The sequence below is a fragment of the Lissotriton vulgaris genome, chromosome 4_1 (genome assembly GCF_964263255.1).
Source record: "Lissotriton vulgaris chromosome 4_1, aLisVul1.2, whole genome shotgun sequence".
NCBI lineage: Eukaryota > Metazoa > Chordata > Amphibia > Caudata > Salamandridae > Lissotriton > Lissotriton vulgaris.
The window spans coordinates 878711389-878734959 of record NC_141691.1 but is presented as its reverse complement, the minus strand read 5'-3'; the positions used below and the strand labels follow the sequence as shown (position 1 = coordinate 878734959).

Genomic DNA, 23571 nt, shown 5'->3' with positions numbered 1-23571 from the left:
CTCGCCGCAGCTGGTCCTCTTCCCGCCCCTCCCGCTGGAAGCTGATATCTGCGGGCTGGGAATCTCTGCGTGGTGTGATCGCTTTGCCTACCTGTCTGACTGCGTGTGGAAACGCTGCTGGCGCTTGTTCTTTGTCGGCCTTCTGCGGATACTCGGCTGTCTCTACACCCACGCCTCGCGGCCCCCGCTCCGCGGGCGCCGCTCGTGGTCCACAAACTCCTACCCACGCCGGATTTTCTTCTGCAGGGGGTCCTGCCACTGCTCATCAACTGTCGGGACTGCGAGGACCAGCAGGCGCAGCGCTGCTCAACTCGCCGCAGCTGGTCCTCTTCCCGCCCCTCCCGCTGGAAGCTGATATCTGCGGGCTGGGAATCTCTGCGTGGTGTGATCGCTTTGCCTACCTGTCTGACTGCGTGTGGAAACGCTGCTGGCGCTTGTTCTTTGTCGGCCTTCTGCGGATACTCGGCTGTCTCTACACCCACGCCTCGCGGCCCCCGCTCCGCGGGCGCCGCTCGTGGTCCACAAACTCCTACCCACGCCGGATTTTCTTCTGCAGGGGGTCCTGCCACTGCTCATCAACTGTCGGGACTGCGAGGACCAGCAGGCGCAGCGCTGCTCAACTCGCCGCAGCTGGTCCTCTTCCCGCCCCTCCCGCTGGAAGCTGATATCTGCGGGCTGGGAATCTCTGCGTGGTGTGATCGCTTTGCCTACCTGTCTGACTGCGTGTGGAAACGCTGCTGGCGCTTGTTCTTTGTCGGCCTTCTGCGGATACTCGGCTGTCTCTACACCCACGCCTCGCGGCCCCCGCTCCGCGGGCGCCGCTCGTGGTCCACAAACTCCTACCCACGCCGGATTTTCTTCTGCAGGGGGTCCTGCCACTGCTCATCAACTGTCGGGACTGCGAGGACCAGCAGGCGCAGCGCTGCTCAACTCGCCGCAGCTGGTCCTCTTCCCGCCCCTCCCGCTGGAAGCTGATATCTGCGGGCTGGGAATCTCTGCGTGGTGTGATCGCTTTGCCTACCTGTCTGACTGCGTGTGGAAACGCTGCTGGCGCTTGTTCTTTGTCGGCCTTCTGCGGATACTCGGCTGTCTCTACACCCACGCCTCGCGGCCCCCGCTCCGCGGGCGCCGCTCGTGGTCCACAAACTCCTACCCACGCCGGATTTTCTTCTGCAGGGGGTCCTGCCACTGCTCATCAACTGTCGGGACTGCGAGGACCAGCAGGCGCAGCGCTGCTCAACTCGCCGCAGCTGGTCCTCTTCCCGCCCCTCCCGCTGGAAGCTGATATCTGCGGGCTGGGAATCTCTGCGTGGTGTGATCGCTTTGCCTACCTGTCTGACTGCGTGTGGAAACGCTGCTGGCGCTTGTTCTTTGTCGGCCTTCTGCGGATACTCGGCTGTCTCTACACCCACGCCTCGCGGCCCCCGCTCCGCGGGCGCCGCTCGTGGTCCACAAACTCCTACCCACGCCGGATTTTCTTCTGCAGGGGGTCCTGCCACTGCTCATCAACTGTCGGGACTGCGAGGACCAGCAGGCGCAGCGCTGCTCAACTCGCCGCAGCTGGTCCTCTTCCCGCCCCTCCCGCTGGAAGCTGATATCTGCGGGCTGGGAATCTCTGCGTGGTGTGATCGCTTTGCCTACCTGTCTGACTGCGTGTGGAAACGCTGCTGGCGCTTGTTCTTTGTCGGCCTTCTGCGGATACTCGGCTGTCTCTACACCCGCGCCTCGCGGCCCCCGCTCCGCGGGCGCCGCTCGTGGTCCACAAACTCCTACCCACGCCGGATTTTCTTCTGCAGGGGGTCCTGCCACTGCTCATCAACTGTCGGGACTGCGAGGACCAGCAGGCGCAGCGCTGCTCAACTCGCCGCAGCTGGTCCTCTTCCCGCCCCTCCCGCTGGAAGCTGATATCTGCGGGCTGGGAATCTCTGCGTGGTGTGATCGCTTTGCCTACCTGTCTGACTGCGTGTGGAAACGCTGCTGGCGCTTGTTCTTTGTCGGCCTTCTGCGGATACTCGGCTGTCTCTACACCCACGCCTCGCGGCCCCCGCTCCGCGGGCGCCGCTCGTGGTCCACAAACTCCTACCCACGCCGGATTTTCTTCTGCAGGGGGTCCTGCCACTGCTCATCAACTGTCGGGACTGCGAGGACCAGCAGGCGCAGCGCTGCTCAACTCGCCGCAGCTGGTCCTCTTCCCGCCTCTCCTGGTATTTACTCGCCACCACTGACGCGCTAGCGGGACGCGCGCGGAGCAAAGCACGGAGCGAAGCCCGGGCAAAGGGCGGGCCCTCTGTGGCCCTCAGTGGCCGAGGTAGGCCGGGCCGGGCTCAGGCATTTTGATTATTGAGTTGTATACCCTTTGATACTCGGGTGTGCCATTATATTATAATTTTAAGTATTGCTGGAGATATTGAACGATTGAACGCCACTAACTGTATGCACTTCTAGTTCATCTCTCATGATCATTAAGTGAATATTTATAGTATTTCATATAGTGTTTGTTGTTTTAAGAGTGTGGATATTTTGTAGGCTCTATTTACATACGCTACCATGGAGTGTAAGACATTACGATCTGGGAAAGTTGTTATGGAGAATTATGACTCATTTTCTAATTTAAGTCATGTCGGAAAAAAGAAAACAAATAGAGGCATCATGAAAGGTCAGATGCAATTAAATCAAATTTGGGAGAAAAGTTTGAGTAAGTCTCTTGAAGTTCCTAGAAAAGATGATACTGAACTACTACCGCAATTGAATCTTTGTTCAAATATGGAGGAAGCTGGTTTTCCAGCTTTTTTGGAGGAAAAAAAAGGGTCTCTGAGTCAGACTGGAGAGGCCAATCGTTCAACATGTGTTGCGAATACGATTGATGCTGTCCCCTTGCTAAAATCGCAATCCTTGACCCATGAAATTCCTATGGGGAACGGTATTCCGGAAGAGGATAAGGGCGATATCTCTATACTCAACAGCATTGATTTAGAACTCTGCGGCCGATATATAGATAAGACATCTTTACCCAATTTAGTAGGTAATAAAACTCCATGTGGTGAAACTCCATCTGGTCTACTATTATATAGTAGTACGCCCTCCATCAAATCTAAAGATAGTCTTTCTCCGCAGCTTGAGATACAATCCCCGCACTTTAACATGTCAGGGATTTGTCCCCTCACATCTTCAAATTTCCCAAAAAACGAAAAACCTATCTCAGAGTCACTCATTGCGCTGGAACAAATTTTATCCTCTATGTTATTGCTAATGGGAAAATTTGCTGTAAATTCTGACTGTATCTTGTCTTCGGTTACTGAGATTCTGCAGGCTTTGTTGGCACAAAATGGGAAATTGGTAGAAAAGGTACTTAAGCCTCCCACTATTCCTGTTGACACTGGTCTTTCTGCTCTTAATGAGGCAGACAATATTATAAAAGAGAGGGGAGAGGCTCATCTGGGATCCTCCACAGAGGCGGGGATGCTTAAGTCTTTTAATCAACCTATTTCACCCGCCTCGCATTTGAGGATTGAGCCTTTGTTACCTGAGCAGGAAGAGAGTGTCTGTGAAGCTCCAACAACGGGGGGCCACGATCTATTTCCTATTTTTGCACAGGATAAAAAGGAGCCAGAAGCTGCCTCGGGGTCTCCAAAAGTCACCAAAATGAAATCAAGAGAAAAAAAGGGGAAACCTACACGTAAATATAAAAAGAAAAGACCTAGACAAATCATTTTTCCAAAACATATAATAACTGTAACACCTGCTCCCATAGAAAGAGGGCATAGTCTTCCCTCTGTTAGTCCGGAGAAGGTGGAAGTGGAAAATATCTTAGAGGATTCCAAGGGACTTCCCCCGGCTGAAGTAAACACGGATATGGTGGTCTCTGGTTTAGTAGTTGATGCCCCTGTTCCTCAACTTACAAGTACAGATGATAAATATTTCCCCATAGTAACACGAGTATATAACCCAACTGCTCCTATTTTTCTGCCTCAGAAGGAGATAGTTAGGAAGGCAATACCACAATCTGTAAAAAGTCCAATCTCATATGTGGACACTTGTGTACTAGACTTTCTTCCATTATTTGACTCTGATCTAAAAATGAATAGATCTTTGTTACTTAGCTGCTTTAAGGAGATTGAAAGTTTAAAGTTGGTCCTATCAAATGATATAGATTTAGTTTCCCCAATAAGATCATTAAATGGCCAACGAATAAGGGTAAAATTTTATTCGAAGATAATTGCTAACCTAGTTCTCCAACAAGCCGAAGCATTTCAATGTAGAGGTATTGACGTCCTTCCCTATGTTAATAAAAATTTGTGCCTTTCTCTTAATGAAAGGAACACAAAGTTAAACATGGGACAGGATGTCCTTCCGTTATGTAATAACGATCTAAAAATGTGGATCTCTAGAGGCAAACGCATGGTTTCCCAGGTTTGTCCTGTACCTAGTAGTACAGACAATCTACTTACTGAAGACTCTGCGATGTGGAACTGGCTACCTGGAGTTCTCTCAAACACCACCTCGAGAAACCCACGGTCACCCTCACATCTTTAACCATTGTTTAAAAATTGTCTCTTGGAATGCTGCCGGCTTGACTAACTGCCCTGAAAAATTTGATTATCTCTTCTCCCTAAATGCAGATGTGTTATGCATCCAAGAAACATGGTGTCATACTTTCCCACATGTTGGAAATGATTACTTCGTCCTGGAGGCTGCCGCAACGCCATCAAAGAAAGGCCATGCTAAAGGCGGAATTGCCTGTTTATTATCTAATGCACTACAATGGCATTTCGCACACTATAAGGACGAGAGTAATCTATTCCAAGTTATAACTATTTCTAACCTGGATCCTGGTGTCCAACGGACCTCGCTTATCATAGTAAACGCCTATATTCCACCTGAAGATAATTTTATGGTAGTTTTAAAACGTATGTTTTCCTATCTAAAGCGTCTATTAGAGGTGGATGATCCTCCATACTTATTATTAGTGGGGGACTTAAACTGTAAAGTGTCTAACACTTCCCTAGACTTATTTAGAAACAAAGCAAAGGAAGAGGTTTATAATATCCCCCAAGCCTCTTTGCCCAATAAAATAAAAACTAATAAAAGGGGCAAGATTCTCCTCGGGGAACTCAATGCCATAGAGGGAATTATTATAAACGGCAGAATGCCCTCTGATACTCCAGCTAATTACACTCATGGTTCATCCAGGGGAGAATCTATTTTGGATTACGTAATTACAGACTTTGAAATGTTCTCTTTCTGCAAAGATTTGGTAATCTCTTATACGCCCTTGAGCGATCATAAAATCATTACATTAACTGTTTCTTTAACATCTCCTGAAGCTGACCTCTGGTCATTAAAGAACAGAGGTTTTACCATTAATAGTCACTCAGATAGATGTTATTGGAGATCTAGTTATAACAAAGATGTACAAAACATCCTTACCCAATTCCTAACTGAGCTTGACTATTGGCAGGGAAAGGAATTTATGTTCCTCGAAACCCTTATCCAAAAAATTACTGAAATAGTTAGGACTTCAGGAAATTTTAAAAAGAAATGTTTCTCTCCTAGTCCTCTATTAAGGTTGAATAAAGAAATTAATAAAGTTGTTAGGATGCAATACCTAAATAGATCTGGAGAGCTTGGGTTAAAACTAGCTTTATTAAAAAGAAGGAGGGTGAGATTGAGAGCCAAATTAAAAAGAGAAAAAGAAGATATCTTATGGATTAAGCTAAAAGAGGCATCTAAGTGTAAAAACGTCAGAGATTTTTGGTCTATAATAAGGCAAGGATGTGGATCCGTAACAACGCCCACTCCGATTGCAATTACTGAAAATGTCTGGACCCAATTTGTGACTACTTTATATGCGTCCAACCATGTAGGGACCGATGTTTGGGTTCCAGATTTCAATTCTGACGTTATAATGGAACTCCCCTCTGAGCACACCATAGCTAGTGCAATCAGGAGCATGCGCTCTTCAGGAGCTATGGGACCAGATGAAGTGCCTATGTCTATAATTAAGCAAGATGTAACTACTTGGAGTAGGATCCTTCTTCCAGTGTTTCGGGTGTGTTTTAAAACAAGAGTAGTCCCGGACTCTTGGCGGGGAAGCATCCTGATCCCAATTTTTAAAAAAGGAGACCGGGCTAATCCCGCTAATTACCGTCTAATTGCATTACTGGATGCTATAGGGAAAATCTTCGCTAAACTTTTATTAATATCTATAACAGAATGGGCAGATAAAAATAATATTATACCCAGGGAACAGACAGGTTTCAGAAAAGAGCACGGAACTCTGGACAACTTAACCATGCTACAGGTAATTGTAGATAAATATGTTCGTGTACGTGGTGGAGGCGTATACGCAGCATTTATAGATTTCTCTGCAGCGTTCGATAGGGTGGACAGACCAACGCTGTGGAGAAAGCTGTCGGCATTGGGCATGCCGGGACATTTATTGGACCTAGTTAAGTCCTTGCATTGGAACACATGGTGTCGGGTGTTACAAGGAGGTGATAGGGGTCTCTCCCAAGCCATCCCATCCCGTAATGGCCTAAAACAAGGATGCATACTGGCACCCACTTTGTTCTCCCTATATATGGCTGATTTGCCAACAGCTGTTGCTGACTGTGAGGGACTTGCCCCAAAAATTGGAGGAACTGCCATACCCATTCTAATGTACGCAGACGATATTCTTGTTCTAGACCTGACCCCGAAAGGTCTTTCTAATCGTCTCCATACATTGAATGAATTCGCCGATGCACACTTTATGAAAATCAATAGTTCAAAAAGTAAAGTTATGTGCATCTTTGGAAAAAAGAAATGCAGGTCCAAGAGTTTTAATTGGACATTAAGTGGTGAAAAACTAGAGGTAGTTAACTCTTATACGTTTTTGGGCAAAATAATATGTTCTAACCTTAGTGAGAAACCCCACATTGAAAATAACTCTAGAAAAGCAATGGCCCATGGGAGGGGATTATGTTCCTTGTACAAAGCGACTGGGAGGAGACACTTCTCATGTTGCTTGGATGTATTCCGTGCAAAGATTCCTGCTACCCTTTTGTATGGAATGGAATTGGTGGATCCATATCAATGGGAGTTTATGCAAAAAATGGAGGGGAAGGTATTAAGGAAAATTTCTTCATTAAATTCTGCCTGCTCCACTTCATCTTGCAGGCTGGAATTCGGACTGCGAAGTTGTAGGGCTCAAGGGTTAGCTGCTCTAGTAAAATGGATAACATGCTTGGCCCGAGGCAAACCAGGAACCTTACGAGAAAGCTTAAAAAAGGAGCTCTTGGGCAACTTTAATGAGTTCTCGCAGCTAGTAAAAAACTTTTGACTGGCTGTTTCAATATTGGATTTGGATGAAAGTACGTTGTTTTTACTTTCTCCATTAGAACTAAAGCTAAAGTTAAAAAGTGTGTCCTGGGAATACTGCTACAAACTGGATATACTTGCCCAACAGAAAGATAAAGATAGAGAACTCCTGGTTTTAACCTATACACCTAAACAAGCCCAACAATATCTAACTTGGAACATTCCGCATGGTGTCCGTAGGGTATGGTATCTCCTTCGCCACAATTTGCTTCCACTAAATACCTTACTTGCAAAATGGTATGGAGTGTCCCCCTTGTGTAATTTTTGTAATAATGCCGCTCAAGATTTTAAACATGTTCTGCTTATTTGCCCAGGCCTGTACTTATTGAGGAAAAAATGGATAAAACCAATCTGTATACAAATGGGAATTACGAATGTAAAAATGTTTTTTAATGCTCTTCTCTGCCCCCCTAATGAAATGTTCTGTTTTAGAATTTTTAAATATTTTAAAGAATTTTTAGATATCTATTAATGTGATTCTGGTGAGATGTTGATGAGTGTAACTTTGTATATAACAAGTGGTTGTTTAGTCGTTGTATTAAGTTTGTGTTTTAAAGTATGTTTACATGTATGTTATTTTATGTGGCCCTCATTGAGAGCCAAATCATAATAAACTTTGACTTTGACTTTGACTTTGACTACAACCCCCCACCCTGCCCTTCCCCCTCCCTTCATCACCGCCCTGCAGTTACACCTACTACTGGCCGTGCCTGCCTCCAAATTCTATCTTCCCCTATGGTCTGTTTCAGGGTTGCAATTTTCCTAACAGGAGACATTAGGTATAGGAAAAAGTTGTTTTTATAGCAGACACTTGTCTTTGCATGTTTTGATACTAGGGCCCATCTCATGCTAATATTGGTATTTTTATGAAACACTGTCTTTTGCACTTGGCCTAAACACTTTGCACTCTATATGATACTTTTATTCTCATTTTATGATTTGAATTTTGCTCTTTTATTGATATCAAGAATGTTCCTATTTTAATGCTTTTAAAGGTTTTGAAGCATGCTGATGAAATGCATCCTTTTAACATGTTCACTTTTATGGCATTGAGTTGCCGAATAAAGTACCTTTGATTGATTGCTTGTGTTGGAATAGCCACTCTCGACTAAGGACTGGGAAGGATCCCTGAAGGGGTAAATGCAACCGCTACTAATGCAATGTTTAGGTTATTCCAGTATAATGTGGTGCATCAGGTTTATCTCACCCCAAGTACACTACATGCAATATACCCGGCACAAGGAGAGGATTTCCTTCACATGTTTTGGGAGTGTCCTCATTTGGATGAATAATTAGGAGGCAGTTTTAAAGTCCCTGAACCCTAGCACAGGGTGGTCCATCACCAGGGATGTAGGTCAGCATCTATTGGGACAGAGTAGAAAGTTCCTCTTTCTGGAGCTTGTTCTGGCCAAGCATAGAATAGCCTTTAGATGGATGATCCCAGATGCACCGAGGATAGCGGAAAGGCAGAGAAGTATCGCTGAATAGGTAAATGCTGAGGAGAGCCATAGGCATAAAAAACACATAGGGATAATAAACATGCAGACAAACTACAGGCCTGGACAACAATGCTCACTGAGCTTTTAGATCCCCCAGATGCACTGACTCCTTGAGTACGAATGATGATAAGGGTTGGAGCGATTACGTTGACTGACCGAGGAACAAACAATGGAGAGGAGTATAGTGCTATCTAGTGTCATGTAACCTTGCCATCAGCAAGCCTCTTACGATGTGCCTGGTTCCTTATACAGTGCTAATTACGGATATATGATTATGTTAGAGCCTACACAAGTGGGAGGGGGGTTATAGTAGGACCATTTGTTATCCTCATTGTGATATCTAAATATGTAAACATTGATATGTTAATTAGGAAAATGCCAATAAAAACGTACACTTAAAAACATGTTTTTCCACTATAAATTCGTGGAGTGCAGATTCCATAACACATGTTTTGCACACCTATATCTTTAAAAAAAAAATTTTGAAAATCTTTTTTATGCACAGACAACTGTAAAGTGTATTTTACAACTGTATCTAGGATATACGTATTCACTCACGAGAACTGTGTCAGTGCAAGGGTGGCCTGGCAGGGAGGTGAGCAATCATCCACATATTTTTTCTCTTAATGCTTTAAGGGATCACCTGTATGGTTTGGGAAGCATGGTATTGGAGTCTCCTCTTGCTGTATGTATGTGTGTGCTCATAGCAGATACATAGCAGCAGCCCCTTTCTTTGACGAAAGATACTGCCCATTGCCTGCCATACAGGGTTCAGTGCTGAGCATGAAGTGGAATCACCCAGTCTGTGGAAAACTACTCCTCGTAGAATGAGCAAGCTACCCACCCTAAAAGACATCAAGAGAATGTGCATACAGTCCACAAGGAACTCTTTGAGAAACAGGAATAAAAGGTAAACCGGCTAATTCTGATGTTCTCACATATAAACGTATCTATATAAACTGCATATCCATTTATGTTTTGAATATTTGCAATTAAATTCCCAGAAATATTTGTTTATAAATAGTGGAGAAAATATTTTCCACAATTTATTTGCCATTTTTAATATTTTCAAGAGACAGCTAATTTGGTGTGACAGTCTGTGACTCGAAGATAGTAAAGCTTATTTCAAATTGTAATAGACAAACCAACATGCAAATTACGTTTGTGCCATCATAGAGGTTATTCCAATCTGAACGTCTGTTTTAATTAATTTGTAGCCATTGCATTTTTAATTGCGGCAGCACAGAAGTAATATACTTTTTGTATCAATTACTACTGTAGTCTCTATTCATTTCTTCGACTTGGAAAGTCTCAGAAACCTCATTTTGTGGTTAAGCACTGGGGACTGGAAAAAAAGGAGTGAAGCATAATGGAAGGTGATGGAACACGCAATTTGCAGTGACACATTGGAGACATGAAAATCGCATTATAGTTGCAAAAATGAAGCCATACATTCTGACAAATATAACAGATTTTCTTGCTGCTAATGCTTTCCTTATTTATTTACTTCAGGTTTGTGACTTCTCCCATGATAAATGTTCTGCACTAATGACCAGTTTGATGGTTGCCGAGTATCCCCTTACCTTCCAGTTTTGTAGGAATTTAACTGCCTTTTTTACCCGATAAATGGTTAAAAATTGGAAATACTCTGCATTCAAACAAGCTGTTTAAAATGAAACTTCTGGCTCACCTAATAACTTGTAGTGCTCCCACGTGAAAGTTGCTGCATTACTTCCACCTGAGCAAGTCCCGTTAAAATACTGGTGTAGGTAGCATAAGAGACGACTAATAGAATGACACGTTTGTACGGCCATGCCTTGTGTAACAGAACAAAATAGGCATTTTATGTCCAGACTAATGGATCTGGTGCCAACTAATATCACGCAACTCTAGTAGCTATGAATAACGTAACTTTCATTAATATGTAGGGGAAATGGTACTTGGCTGGGGTTGATAATATAGCTCTCTTGAGCCTAAAAGTGCTCAAAATTAAATTCTCCATCATAGTTACGAGAAAGCAGTTGCCCATAATTCAGAGGTGCAGTTTATATTTGTATATATTGCAAGACATACTTTTCGACATACATGACCGGAGGTTCCGCAACTGCAGATGAATGATTTTACAGTGTTTTTAAATAATACAATCACCATCCATTGCTCGGGGAAGACAGAAGTCAAGGGCCGTTACTGAGAATGAAAATAAAGATATGTTAGATATGTATATATCTTGGTGCCTCTAAATCCTGCTGGAACTTTCAGGTGCACAGTGGGTTGCACCCAGGAGTCTTTTATTTTTTTGAGTTTGCTGTGTAGCTATATCTGGTTAACATTTATAGTATGTCTTCACATAGAAGTCTAGATATGCATGTATTTGTTTGTCTAAACATATATCCATGTACAAGAAAGAGAAGTGTTGTAAAGAGATATGTCTTAAATTCCTTCTGCAAGTGAATTAACCCCTTGGCTGCGGCGGTAATTCCGCCGCAGCGCTAGGGGGAGGGGGGAACGTGCTTGTGACGGAACCGCTCCGTCACGAGCCTCGGGCGCGCTGTGCTTGTGACGGAGCGGTTGCGTCACGGCCCCGCCCGCTCAATAGAAAGCGCTGCGCAGGCGTGCCGGGTGGGCCGTGACAGAACCGCTCCGTCACCAGCACAGCGCGTCCGAGGCTGGTGACAGAATGGTTCCGTCACCAGCATGGAACGGGTTAAAAATGGTGCAAGGAGTGTAAAAAACTCCAAAACCTTACTACATGGCAGGAGAAGGTTTGATATTGTCTTCACATTTTTTATTTCCTGTTTTTAGCAGTTACCTGTTGTAAGTGCAGCTTAGATACCTGGAGAACTTAATGTTATTCGGAAGTTTGTTCTGGTGCGTACGTTCACTGCTCTGTCATTGAAGATGATCTGGTAGGCAGAGAGATCCTTTGGAGTTGTCTGAGCACCTGGGATGTCTGGACATACTTTTTCAGCCTTTTGATCCAACCAGTCATAACACGGAGATTAATCTTCAGTGGAGTTAGATGTGCACCAGGACACCAGTAAGCAGAGCACTGCCCATAATGAGATGTGCCAGGTCCAAGAATAGCATCCCATTTCTGGGGTCTGATTCATTAAGAAAATATTTGATGACATGGAGCAGTGTAAATGAATGTTGCTAGGGTTATGTCTTATTAGTTGTGGGAATTTTAATTATTTAATATTTTAATCAAGCAGCTCATGGACTAGGTGCCATTGTAAAAGTAAACCTTTGGAGAACACATCTCTTGCAGAGATTGAGTTTAGAGTAGACCTTGGTTGAGGAAAAGCATTGAGTTAGGGGGCTGAGGCCTCAATTAGGAACAAGTAAATTGTGATGTTCTTTTTTAAAATACATATTTTTATTGGAGTATTTATAATGATGGTAAATATTAATACAAGGCATGGAATATCACAAATACATGTCAGAAAAAGTTGATACAATTCAATCTTTATAATGCTAATCACCCTCATTTTGGAAATAGTTTGTCTCATCAGGTGATTCATTCTTTGAAAATCAATATCTAAGCATATCAATGAGAAAAAGAGAAAAGATTAAAAGGGGTATGGAAAAACATTCGGGAAAAGACAGATGAGGGTAAATCTACTCCCAGTGAAATTACCATATCATAAATTCACCAAGCACCTCAATAATGCTGTTTCAACAACTTAGTTAAACATGCTGCAAGAAGCCTTCTCCAAATCGGCTAATCAAGTCAGATTCTCAGTTAATGTACCCTTTCCTACTTTTTCTCCAATGTTGTAATAGGTTCCTTACAGTACAAGTAAGTTTTTTTCAAGTTTTAAAATATGTATTTTCGTTGACACCAGTGTGTTTAATAGTGATGTTGAAAAGAGCAGAACACGGGCCACTTGGCCACAATTCCAATGTCTAAAATTAAAGTAGAACAAATAGAGAATAAAAACAAGGATGCATGCTTGAGGCCCTTATGTTTAATCCCTATCCTGAGGCATGGGACCTTGGCATGCTAAAGCATATTCCCTTCCTTCAAAACTGTACACTTACCCTTTCAGCTTATTAAAATAGGCCTGCGACAGCATCTTCATGAATTACAGTTCATACAAATTGAAAAATAAACTTGAGGTTCCCCATTTGTACAACATTGCCCATCAACTTTCACAAAACTTTCTTTAATTAAGACTATCAAACAACAGTTGGGTGTTGACAACAAATTTACCACATTGATTGTATTCTATGCATTTCTAAATATTTTTATAGGTTCTTAGTTCTAACTCCATGGCTAAAATTGATTTCTGTTTCCATATATCAGGCTGGATTGGGGACTTTTTATCTTTTTTTCACATAGTTTGTTATTAAATCAAAAACATGAACTGAGCAGAATCTCAAGTGCATGGAATTCTCTCATGTGGAGTGCATATGGGATTAGAAAGTGTGGGTGTACTGGTGGAGGGGATATAAGGCAAGCCTTCGCACAGACCGAGACTAGTTTGGGCATCCTGCCTCCTTCTCACAGCAGTCTGTTGGCTGGTAACTCAGTGGTTCCAAGATGAAACCTATAGCAGTCTGATCATCCAGCATTTGAAGTGAAAGGTTCTTTCACTTTCAGTCTGGGGTGCTGGTATAACTGCTGAACTACAATGAATCTAGATTCAGAATAACGTTGTCTGGGTCTTAGAGTGGTCTCAAAATAGTGCAGTGTTTCCAGTTGACATTTGCAAGTCACATATGATTTGGCATATGGGCAGGGAGACAGTACTACCTGTGCACTTCAAGGGTCTCCTTATCATCTCCCATGATCCCTTTTCTCCCACTGGGCTGGTTCTCAGATGGGATTCAGCAACCAGGATCTCTTTCATTGGTAGGTAGACACTTACTGGATAAGGCTCTCTCCTCTTTCATGTCAGCAGGCAGGCAGCTCCCAAGGTCACTGGCAGACACACATCTGCTTCCATAAGGGCTTGCAGAAACCAGACAATGTTTCCTCACATTCAGGTGACTGACTTTATGCCATACCCATCCTGGAACACATCTGCTCTTCTCCTCCTACAATAAAACAGCCTGAAGAGAAAATGTTGGGACCCATTTTTATACGGAATATTCAGAGAGAAGATGTGAAACCACAGTCTGGACTTATAAACCAGTTTGGCCTGGTTTATTTCAAAGTAAACTTATCCACTGCTGGGCGGGCAGTTTACTTGTGCACAGTGATTGGTCCTCACAGAAGGTATTGATGATACTGGCTCCAAGCAGGAGTACCCACAATATGAGTATGTTATGTATGAATCTCTGTATCAGGCTCTCAATGGTGTTCCAGGATGGGCTACTCAAAGGAAAACAAATGATCCAGCCTCTCCCCCGAAATGACTCTTTCATTAGCAACTGTCTCTGCTGACCATTCCCCCTTTCCCACCATTAAGCAAACTGAAATGATCATGAAGACGTAATCTGCAAACCCTTGCTTAAAAGATTGCACAGAACTCCTAAAAGGCAGCCCTGTCTCTATCCCTTCACATGTCTGTGTCTAGAATTACCCACTTCTATTCTGGAATGCAGGCGACAGACTTCAATCATCTAGTGGTGTTTCACAATCACCTTCTAGTACCATGTTAGACCAGGGGCAATCCAAAATAGATTTAACTGGTAACAGCATACTAGCACACTGTTATCATGCACCATACATACATGTGTGATTGACAGTCACACAGGGATGTCATTACAGGGTCTGGTCATGCCACATGAGTAGCATTTTACTCAAATAAAGCTGTAAGCATCACACTCATATCCTTGAACTGCCAAAACAGCCTGTAATCACTAAAACATGGTACAGGGATACTGATGCCCATCCAAACGTATGCTTAAGGTGCCCAAACAGGCCCTCAGGATCCGGCTCTAGACCCCTATGTCAATTCCAGGACTGTAGCATGAAAACAGAGTTTGTTTATGATGAGACTACAATAAACCAAATAACCAATAAGAGAGCGAGAAGACGCAGTAAGGGCTCTTTCCTCTTCCTCCTTAATACATCAAAAACAAACAGAACAAGTTCGCTACCAATAGGCTCTGTTGTCATGAATTTTCTTCAATCATGCATTCAAGGAACCATTAAGTTTTTTAGAAGAACCCTCTCTCACCACCCTAGTTGGTGGCATGCTTCATCAATGGGTTTCCACCCAAGATGCCGAGTGCTGCAATGCCTGATGACAGGGGAGCTGCATTTTATTTTTATTTTATTTTATGTGGGTGTGACTTTGTGAATGGTTTTAAAACTGCCTCAATGTTGTCCTATGCAATCATTAATATGAGTCCACAATGAAGTCAGCATAACAGATTTATTGGCAGTTCGGTCACCCAGGTAGCAGCCGCGGTCGGTAGTGGGAGTACTTGCCGGGCGGTGACGTGGGGATGAGGAGGCGCAGGGTGGCATGGTAGTAAACTATGGATTACGGAGGTTTACAGGTAAGTAAACATATAAATAAATAAAACGAATTTTGTTCGGTTCACTGCATCCCCAAATGCGACGCAGTGCGCGCAACGAAATTCGTTTACTACCCTCACCCTGCCCCTCCCCCTCCCCACATCACCACCCAGCAGGTACTACCATTACCAACTGCAACTGCCAGGGAGGGGTACCTTGCAGGGGAACATTCCCATCCCAATGATTTTTATTAATGAAACAACATTGGAAGACACTGAAAAAATACTGGGTTCAGTTTAGTCCCCAAAGAAGATGCTATTTTTTCACATTCTGTTTCAGACCTGTAGTATTCTTCTTACCAATTGCAACAGAAGATTTTAATATGCCATTACATGCTTCGAGATAAGGGTTCATTAGACAAGACAAGAATTTCTAACACCTTAAAGGCTTCTCAGATGCCAAAAAACAACAGAGTGACCATTATATTTCTGTTCATATATTGGTTTGCATAGTCAACGATTGGAATAGTGTATTATATTGGTTCATCTCTTGCTTAGGTACTTGCTGTGTTGCACTATTACTTTTGCTACTTTTCATCACTGCCAAAAAAAGGCTCTCCAGAAAATGATAGGTGTTTTGGTATAATGAGTACTTGAACGTGTTGGCACCCAACTAATAATAAATCTACCTAATTTCACCACCCAGTAATTCTTTTACAGAATTGATATGTTTGGGTGCTGAAAATATGCAAACTCGTTTGTACAGGCAACTATTAATAATATCTGTTTTACAGATCATGCCATTTTTGTGTAAGTATGCTACACACCTTTTAACGTCCTGTCTAGTGAAATTAGTTGGAGATTTTATGTTTTACTGCTACACAACACAGAATTTGTAAAAAATGTATTGACGAAGATATAGATGAGTATTTTAATATTAAACCGTGGAATCTTTCTAGCATGAATATCGATTGGGATTTTTTATTAGGACACAACAAAGTTGGAATATAAATTAATTGCCTTTTAAGCAAAGGAAGTGCTACATATTTGGTACCACCTGATAAAGTTAGAAAGAAGGCGACAAAGGGTATCAGCACAAAATGCAGCGGTAGACTCTTAGAGATGTAATCACACACATTTGAAATAAACAATATTCAGCAAGAACAGAATATGCTATGTACAGGCTAACACAAACTATGACTGCGTAAAGAAAAGCGGATGAATATTGGTTTTCAGATTAAAACAGAAGTGCAAATCTGCAATCATAGGCAAGACTAACCCAAAATACTTAGGTCTTAAAAAATGCAGCAAAAATAATGTGAAATATATACATCTCCTGAATACTATTTGAAAAACTTTTCTTACAATTCTTGACTTTGAAAGTCACTATTTAATAATTACTCTAATGATGATCGTTTGTAGTGCGTATTGCTAACTGTAACATACAACACTTTTGCATGAAGGCAATATTCATGTTCATGCAGAAAAAAGGTGAACCAGCTGAAACGGATAGTTAATGACACATTTCTCAAATGAACATAAATGTGATTCAGGTGCCCTTAAGCCAGTCAATAAAAACAGCAAAGGTTTCAGCCAATATGACCACTCTGGGTTTCCTGAATGCATGGTCACTTCGTATTTGTCCCACGACATCCAATTAGATTGGGTGATTTTGGGGGTGTTCTAACCAAACTGATTTACCTCCTTTTGGCTGATCAGATTGTCTTCTGCATCCAGGCCACAGTGGGAGTGAGTTTTTCATAACTTTCTCAGCCAGGCAGGTATTTTAGTTCAGGGTGACATTTGTGCAACCTGGCAGGATGGAGAGGCACAGATATATCCTTATGGAAGAATTTCAACTCCCTAAACTGGCTATGCCACAGACTTTAGTATTCACTGGGGAAGGGTTGAATTCAACCAATTTTGCCACATTGGGCCAGTGAGCAGGGATGAGCAGGTACAACCCCATCTACAGATCCTGCTCACTGCAGTCACCCTACATGAAAAAAAGAACCTCATATGGGAAGAATGGTACAAACTTAAACCTATACTGCAATCGATCATTAAAGCTCGGCAAGGGTTCAAAATCGCATAATAAATTAAACTATCTGATAACTATAAAAATAGCTTGGAGCTCATTGATCTTAAAGATGGGCTTCCACTAATACAACAGTCACATTCAGTGGTCCAGCCTCAGTATACATAAAACATAAATTCAATTATACTACATTAATGACACATTTTAACATCTTTCCCACCACATGCCTCACGATAAAGTGTGGTCCTAGGTTATCTGCTATTTGGTGGCAGCAAAATGAATTGCACTTATTTTGTCTACAGAGGCAAAGTATACTAATAAATAGTACCTCTATACAACATATAACAGACAGTAAATGTGACAATACATTGACAAAGAAATGTAAATAAATCAGCTAGGAGCCTTAAAGAGATTTACTGAGAGGCTGCTAGTTGAGCGCTCAGTCGTTTTTAGCTTTTAAAATTATTGCTCTTGATTTTTCCTTTGTGTCCGATCCCCCCCCCTGCATTTGCACTACACTTAGGATTCAGGCTAAGAAATTTTAAAAATTCTTTTTAAAAATCTTTTTAATTGAACGCTCCTACCCTCATTTGGGCTTAGACTTCATCGAGGCATTTCCCTCGGTCCCCGATCCCTGGGTGGTGCATTTCTACCAGGTCCCGGGCTCGATCCGGTTTTGGCGGCCATCTTAGGTGGGGTCACATTCGCCGAGCGGTCTAGTCGCCCTATAAAAGGAGGGCTTAGCGACCAGACCGGGAGATAGAGATTTACTGAGAGGCTGCTAGTTGAGCGCTCAGTCGTTTTTAGCTTTTAAAATTATTGCTCTTGATTTTTCCTTTGTGTCCGATCCCCCCCCTGCATTTGCACTACACTTAGGATTCAGGCTAAGAAATTTTAAAAATTCTTTTTAAAAATCTTTTTAATTGAACGCTCCTACCCTCATTTGGGCTTAGACTTCATCGAGGCATTTCCCTCGGTCCCCGATCCCTGGGTGGTGCATTTCTACCAGGTCCCGGGCTCGATCCGGTTTTGGCGGCCATCTTAGGTGGGGTCACATTCGCCGAGCGGTCTAGTCGCCCTATATAAACGGTCCCTTATGGCTCCGCGCAGCGGACGCGTACAGCGGACGCGCCGGATTCGCGCCGGAGTTCCGCCAGAGTTAAGCCCGTCTGTGCCCGTCCGGGCCCAGACGGGACTAGGGCCAGCTGCTATGCCTGATGCGAGCCCCCAACAAGCTGCTAGGATCAGGTACACGAAGAATGATCTTTTATCCTATAGACTACCTAAGTTTGACACATGCTGCTATATTGCAAAAGGGGGAAAGCGCTTTAGGGGATGTAGAGTCTGTCAACCAGGAATAGGAGAAACTACCCCTACCATCTTGCGTCGTCTCGCCCTGCTGAATTGTAGGTCTCTCCCCTGCCATGCTACGGAGATTAACTCCCTAGTCCTGGACCACAAGGTTGATGCCTTGTTTCTTACTGAGACTTGGCTATCTGACACCTCGGGTCCGGACGTGGTTACAGCGTTGGCCCCGGGATATTTGATCTACTATCTTGACAGAGGCGTAGGGAGGGGGGGGGGTCTGGCCATTATCTACAGGGATTCACTGGGTTGTAAGGCACGGGAGGCAGGGGTGAAAGACTGTGAGAGCTGCCAATTCTCCCTTCAATTCTCCCCTACCAGCACGCTGACAGGCCTCCTAGTCTACCGGCCACCTGGGAGTGCGGGTGATTTTATATCTTCACTAATGGAAACTACCACGCTCCTGGCTTCGGCCTCGTCCATCTTCATCCTGTTGGGAGACCTCAATTGCCACTTTGATGAAGCAACTGACCCAATGGCAACTAATCTGATGAGCGAGCTGAGCGCCCTGCAGATTAAATTAATGAACACTGGGGCCACACATGTTAAGGGTCACCTTCTGGACCCTTTCTTCGCGAATATGGTGGGTATATCAGCTATGCCCCCCCCCGCTCTTCCCTGGTCCGACCACTCATTGATTATGGCTAGTTGGGAAGTAAAGTGTGACGACACTCTCCCATCCAGGAAATTTAGAATAGACAGGGCATGGTCAAGGCTCCCTGTAGAGGCCTGGAATGCCCGCTTGGAGGTCACCCTGCCTGAGAAGGGTCGGGATCCGGTGACTGCAGATGCCACTGTGAGGAACTGGCTGACCAATGCAGTGGACCATGTGTTTCCACTTAAGAAGATGCTTATCAGGGATAGGAGAGTGGGGCCCGCCCCATGGTATACCCTAGAGCTCAGAACCCTGAGAAAGAACTGTAAACGGGCTGAGAGGACATGGAGGTGGAATTTGGGGACAGATAGCAGGGAAAAATATTGCATGGAACTAAGGACATACAAACTTGCAATACGTGCTGCAAAGGCCTCCTTTTATGGGGAGAGAGTTAAACACGCAGCGTCCTCATCCAGGGAAGCTTTTCTAGTGATGAAGGAGCTTCTTAAACCGCCTGATCCCCCACTTGTCCACGACAGACCACAGGAAAAATGTTTGGAATTGGCCACTTATTTTAAGAATAAAATTGACACCATTGTAAGCTCTCTTCCCCCGGTTATGGGGACTCCGGCCTCTTTTGGGGACTCGAGCATCTCGGAAAAGCGACTTACGTCATTTGGCCCTGTAACCTCAGGCGAAGTACTGAAGGTCCTCGGGAGCCTGAAAAGTGGCTCACCCCGGGACCCCGTCCCAATGCGGTATTTAAAGCAGGCCGTCTTGTCGATAGGATAGCCCTTGACCGATTTGGTCAATCTCTCCTTCGCCCACGGGACTGTGCCGCCTGACTGGAAAAGTGCGGTCGTCAAAGCGCTTCTGAAGAAGCCCGGCTTGGACTCGCTGAACCTGGCCAACTTCAGGCCCATTTCCTTGCTACCAGGGGTTAGTAAGGTTGCCGAGAGGTTGGTAAACCGACAGCTATTCAACTTTCTCGAGGAGAATGGCCGGTTGAGGGACTCCCAGACGGGATTCCGACCGGGTCATGGAACAGACACGGCTCTGCTAGCAGTGGTAGAGGAGGCCAGAAGCAATTTGGACGCAGGGGGGTCAGTGGCAGTGATCCTCCTGGACCTTAGTGCGGCCTTCGATACGGTCAATCATGGAGTGCTGATACAACGTCTAGCAGAGTCAGGTGTCACAGGAGTGGCCCTGGAATGGTTGGCCTCCTTTCAGGAGGGGCGTACCTTCGAGGTTTGGGAAGGAAACGCAAAATCTCCTCCCCTCCCACTTCACTGCGGGGTGCCCCAGGGCTCATCCCTGAGCCCCACGTTATTCAACGTGTATATGGCACCCCTGGAGGGTGTGGTGTCTCCATTTGGCTTCAAGACCATAAGCTATGCGGATGACACCCAGCTAGTGGTGGGTCTGACACAGCTGGAGAAACAGCCTGAGATGCTCCACTCATGCTTGGGAGAGGTGTTTGATTGGATGTCCAGGTCATCGCTCAAACTGAATGGCTCAAAAACAGAGCTGATGATCTTGGGCCAGTCAAGTTTCGCCCTCTCGCCGAGCAGCTGGCCCAACTGCATGGGCACCCCGCCTGACCCAAAGAAGGAGATCAAGAGCCTGGGGGTCTGGCTGGAGCCGGATTTGTCCTTTAGGACACACGCCAAGAAGACCGCTGGCGTGTGTTATGGAATGCTCCGGTCGGCCCGTAAGGTTCTTCCCCTGTTACCAGAACTCTCTCTGAAGCTGTTAGTCCAAGGTCTAATCATCTCGCGCCTGGACTACAGTAATGCGCTCTTTCTCGGAGCGCCGGAGTCAACGTTCAAGATCCTGCAACAAGTGCAGAATGCGGCAGCAAGGTTGCTGCTGAACGTTCCGGCCAGGCAGTCAGCCAGGCCCGCTTTAAAAGCACTCCACTGGCTCCCTATCCGAGAGAGAGTCACCTTTAAGGCCCTCTGTATTGCCCACAAGAGCATACAGGGGACAGGACCAGCCATCCTGAAGGATATGATCCTGCCTTATAAGCCTACAAGAGCTCTACGCTCTGACAACAAACACCTCCTTCAGACGAAGAGAGTTAGGAGAGCTCGAGCAGGCGGCAGGAGCTTTTCCATCCATACAGCGCGGGCCTGGAACTCCCTCCCACTCTCACTACGTTCTGAACCAAATCTTCTCACGTTCCGGAAACATTTAAAAACCTATTTATTCCCGGTATAACTTTAGCTCTTTGCTCTGCATGTGCAGCTCGCTCTAGGTCTCTATAAGCGCTGGGATGCCCCTGGGTAACCGTGCGCGGTACAAAATTCGTTAATAATAATAATAATAATAATAATAATAATAATAATTATTAGCTCTACAGCTCAGATCCTGCCATTATTACTACCAGGTCAGTGGGAAGTGTATAAATGAATGTTAGTGTGCATGTTCATTGCTTGATACAAACTGATTAGAGCACCTGTGGTGTGAAAACTTGAGCACAATGCTGTATATTTGTCAATCGGTTGAAAAGCATTATTAATTGTGGGCAGCCTGTCAATATTAGTCCCCCCCATTCTTGGGGACCAATATTAACATGGCTGCCCACAATAAGGGTATTCTTGCTATACAGATAATTATTTCAACTAGGTAAAAATAATTATAAAGGTATTGCTCTCATGATGGTCATGAGTGTGGGTCCTCAATGGGGTCTCTTACAACACAAAATTCAGGTATGAAATTTCTCCACAGATGAGCTAAGGTAGAAATTAATAAACAAAAATTGTGATCCTGTTTGAAAACTTTATAATGCATATGCGAGGTACGTAACTTGGTGTAGTGAACCCACATGTCAGGTTTTAAGGAGAGATGACACTGTGTCCTAGACATACTAATTCACAACTTGAGTCTAATTAATGTTTTATGGTCCTCCTTTAGATGGATACTCATTAATAGTAGTTCAAAGAATTGACATGACAGAGCTAAGAGTTAGGGGTTGCGGCTTGGAAAGGAACTAATTACAGCAATGGAGACATAGAAAGAGACATGGTGTAAAGTAGGATGCAATGAAAAGGAGAGAGAGAGACTGCGTGAAATAGAGTAATAGAGGAGGCGAATAGAGACAAAAAGGGATAGATAGAAATGAAACTAAGAAATATGTGGAGGTGAAGAAAGAAAAAAATCAGAGAGAAATAAAGAGGAAAGCTATAAAGTTGGAAAAAGAATGCCATCCCAACGCACACTCAGGGCTAGATCAGCCTCAACATATTGAAAGTACTTTGGGGCTTATTTATGAACCCTTGCATCACTTTTGCCCCGCTGGTGTGTCACTTTTTGTGACACACCAGCAGGATAAAAAATGCGCCATGTTGTGTCATATTTACAAAGTGACGCATCTAGGTAGATGCGTCACTTTGTAAGCCCCTGCGCCACATTATACCTGCGCCAGGTATAATGTATGCAGAGTGGGCATTTTGATGCTAGTAAGCCTCGTAGAAATGACGCAGTGAAATCTAGGACGCAAATGCGTCATTATCTTACGCCTGCCTCACAGCAGGTGTAAGACTAACGCTGGCACATCGAAATGGGACTTGCCCATGTTAAATGGCCCATTGCTGAAGTTGCGTCCCTTTTGTGACACACTCCAGCAATGCGTCATTTTTGCGCCTACACATACATCAGAAATACTGACGTATCTGTAACTCCTTGCGACATTATGCGTCATATTGTAAAAATTACGCATCCAGCATGTCGCAAGGAGGGCGCAATGAAAAGTGACCCAGCGCTGTTTTCATGCAGCGATGCATCACTTTTCATAAATGAGGCCCTTTGTATTTTGGATTATTTCATGAGTGCCCCTTCAGAAATTCTTGGAAAACAATTCAGCGCAAATATTTTAGAAATTAGTTATAAGATGCTCCATTTTTGTTTTTAAAGTCATGTGAGGAAAAACTCTCACCAGGTCAGTACACACCTGTATAGATGGTCAGACTCACTCGCTTCACTTTAAGTGAATGGTTTACAACGGAGACATTTTAGATTTCTAGCTACAGACTACTGACCAACCTTGCTAGAAAACGAATCCAAAGTAGGCAGCAGGCAATTAAATGATTTCCTGGAAAATGTGGCATGCATTTAGATTAAATTAAAAATACCCTGGCAATGATTAATTTAGGACTTTTTGTTTTGACACAATTTTAATGTATATTTATATTCCAATGGAAAATATCACAACAATGACTAGCTTCTTTAAAATGCGATAGTGAAACCCATCATATTGTGGCCAGTTACATAACCGGGTGACTCAGTATATGTTGGTGTGTACC

The 23571-nt window shown here is 44.1% G+C and overlaps 1 protein-coding gene across 2 annotated transcripts in view; it reads right to left on the bottom strand.

The window, feature by feature from the left end:
* Positions 1-23571, bottom strand: part of LOC147722680 (cadherin-10-like) — an 862765-nt gene that overhangs the window by 88395 nt on the left and 750799 nt on the right. The window lies entirely within an intron of this gene.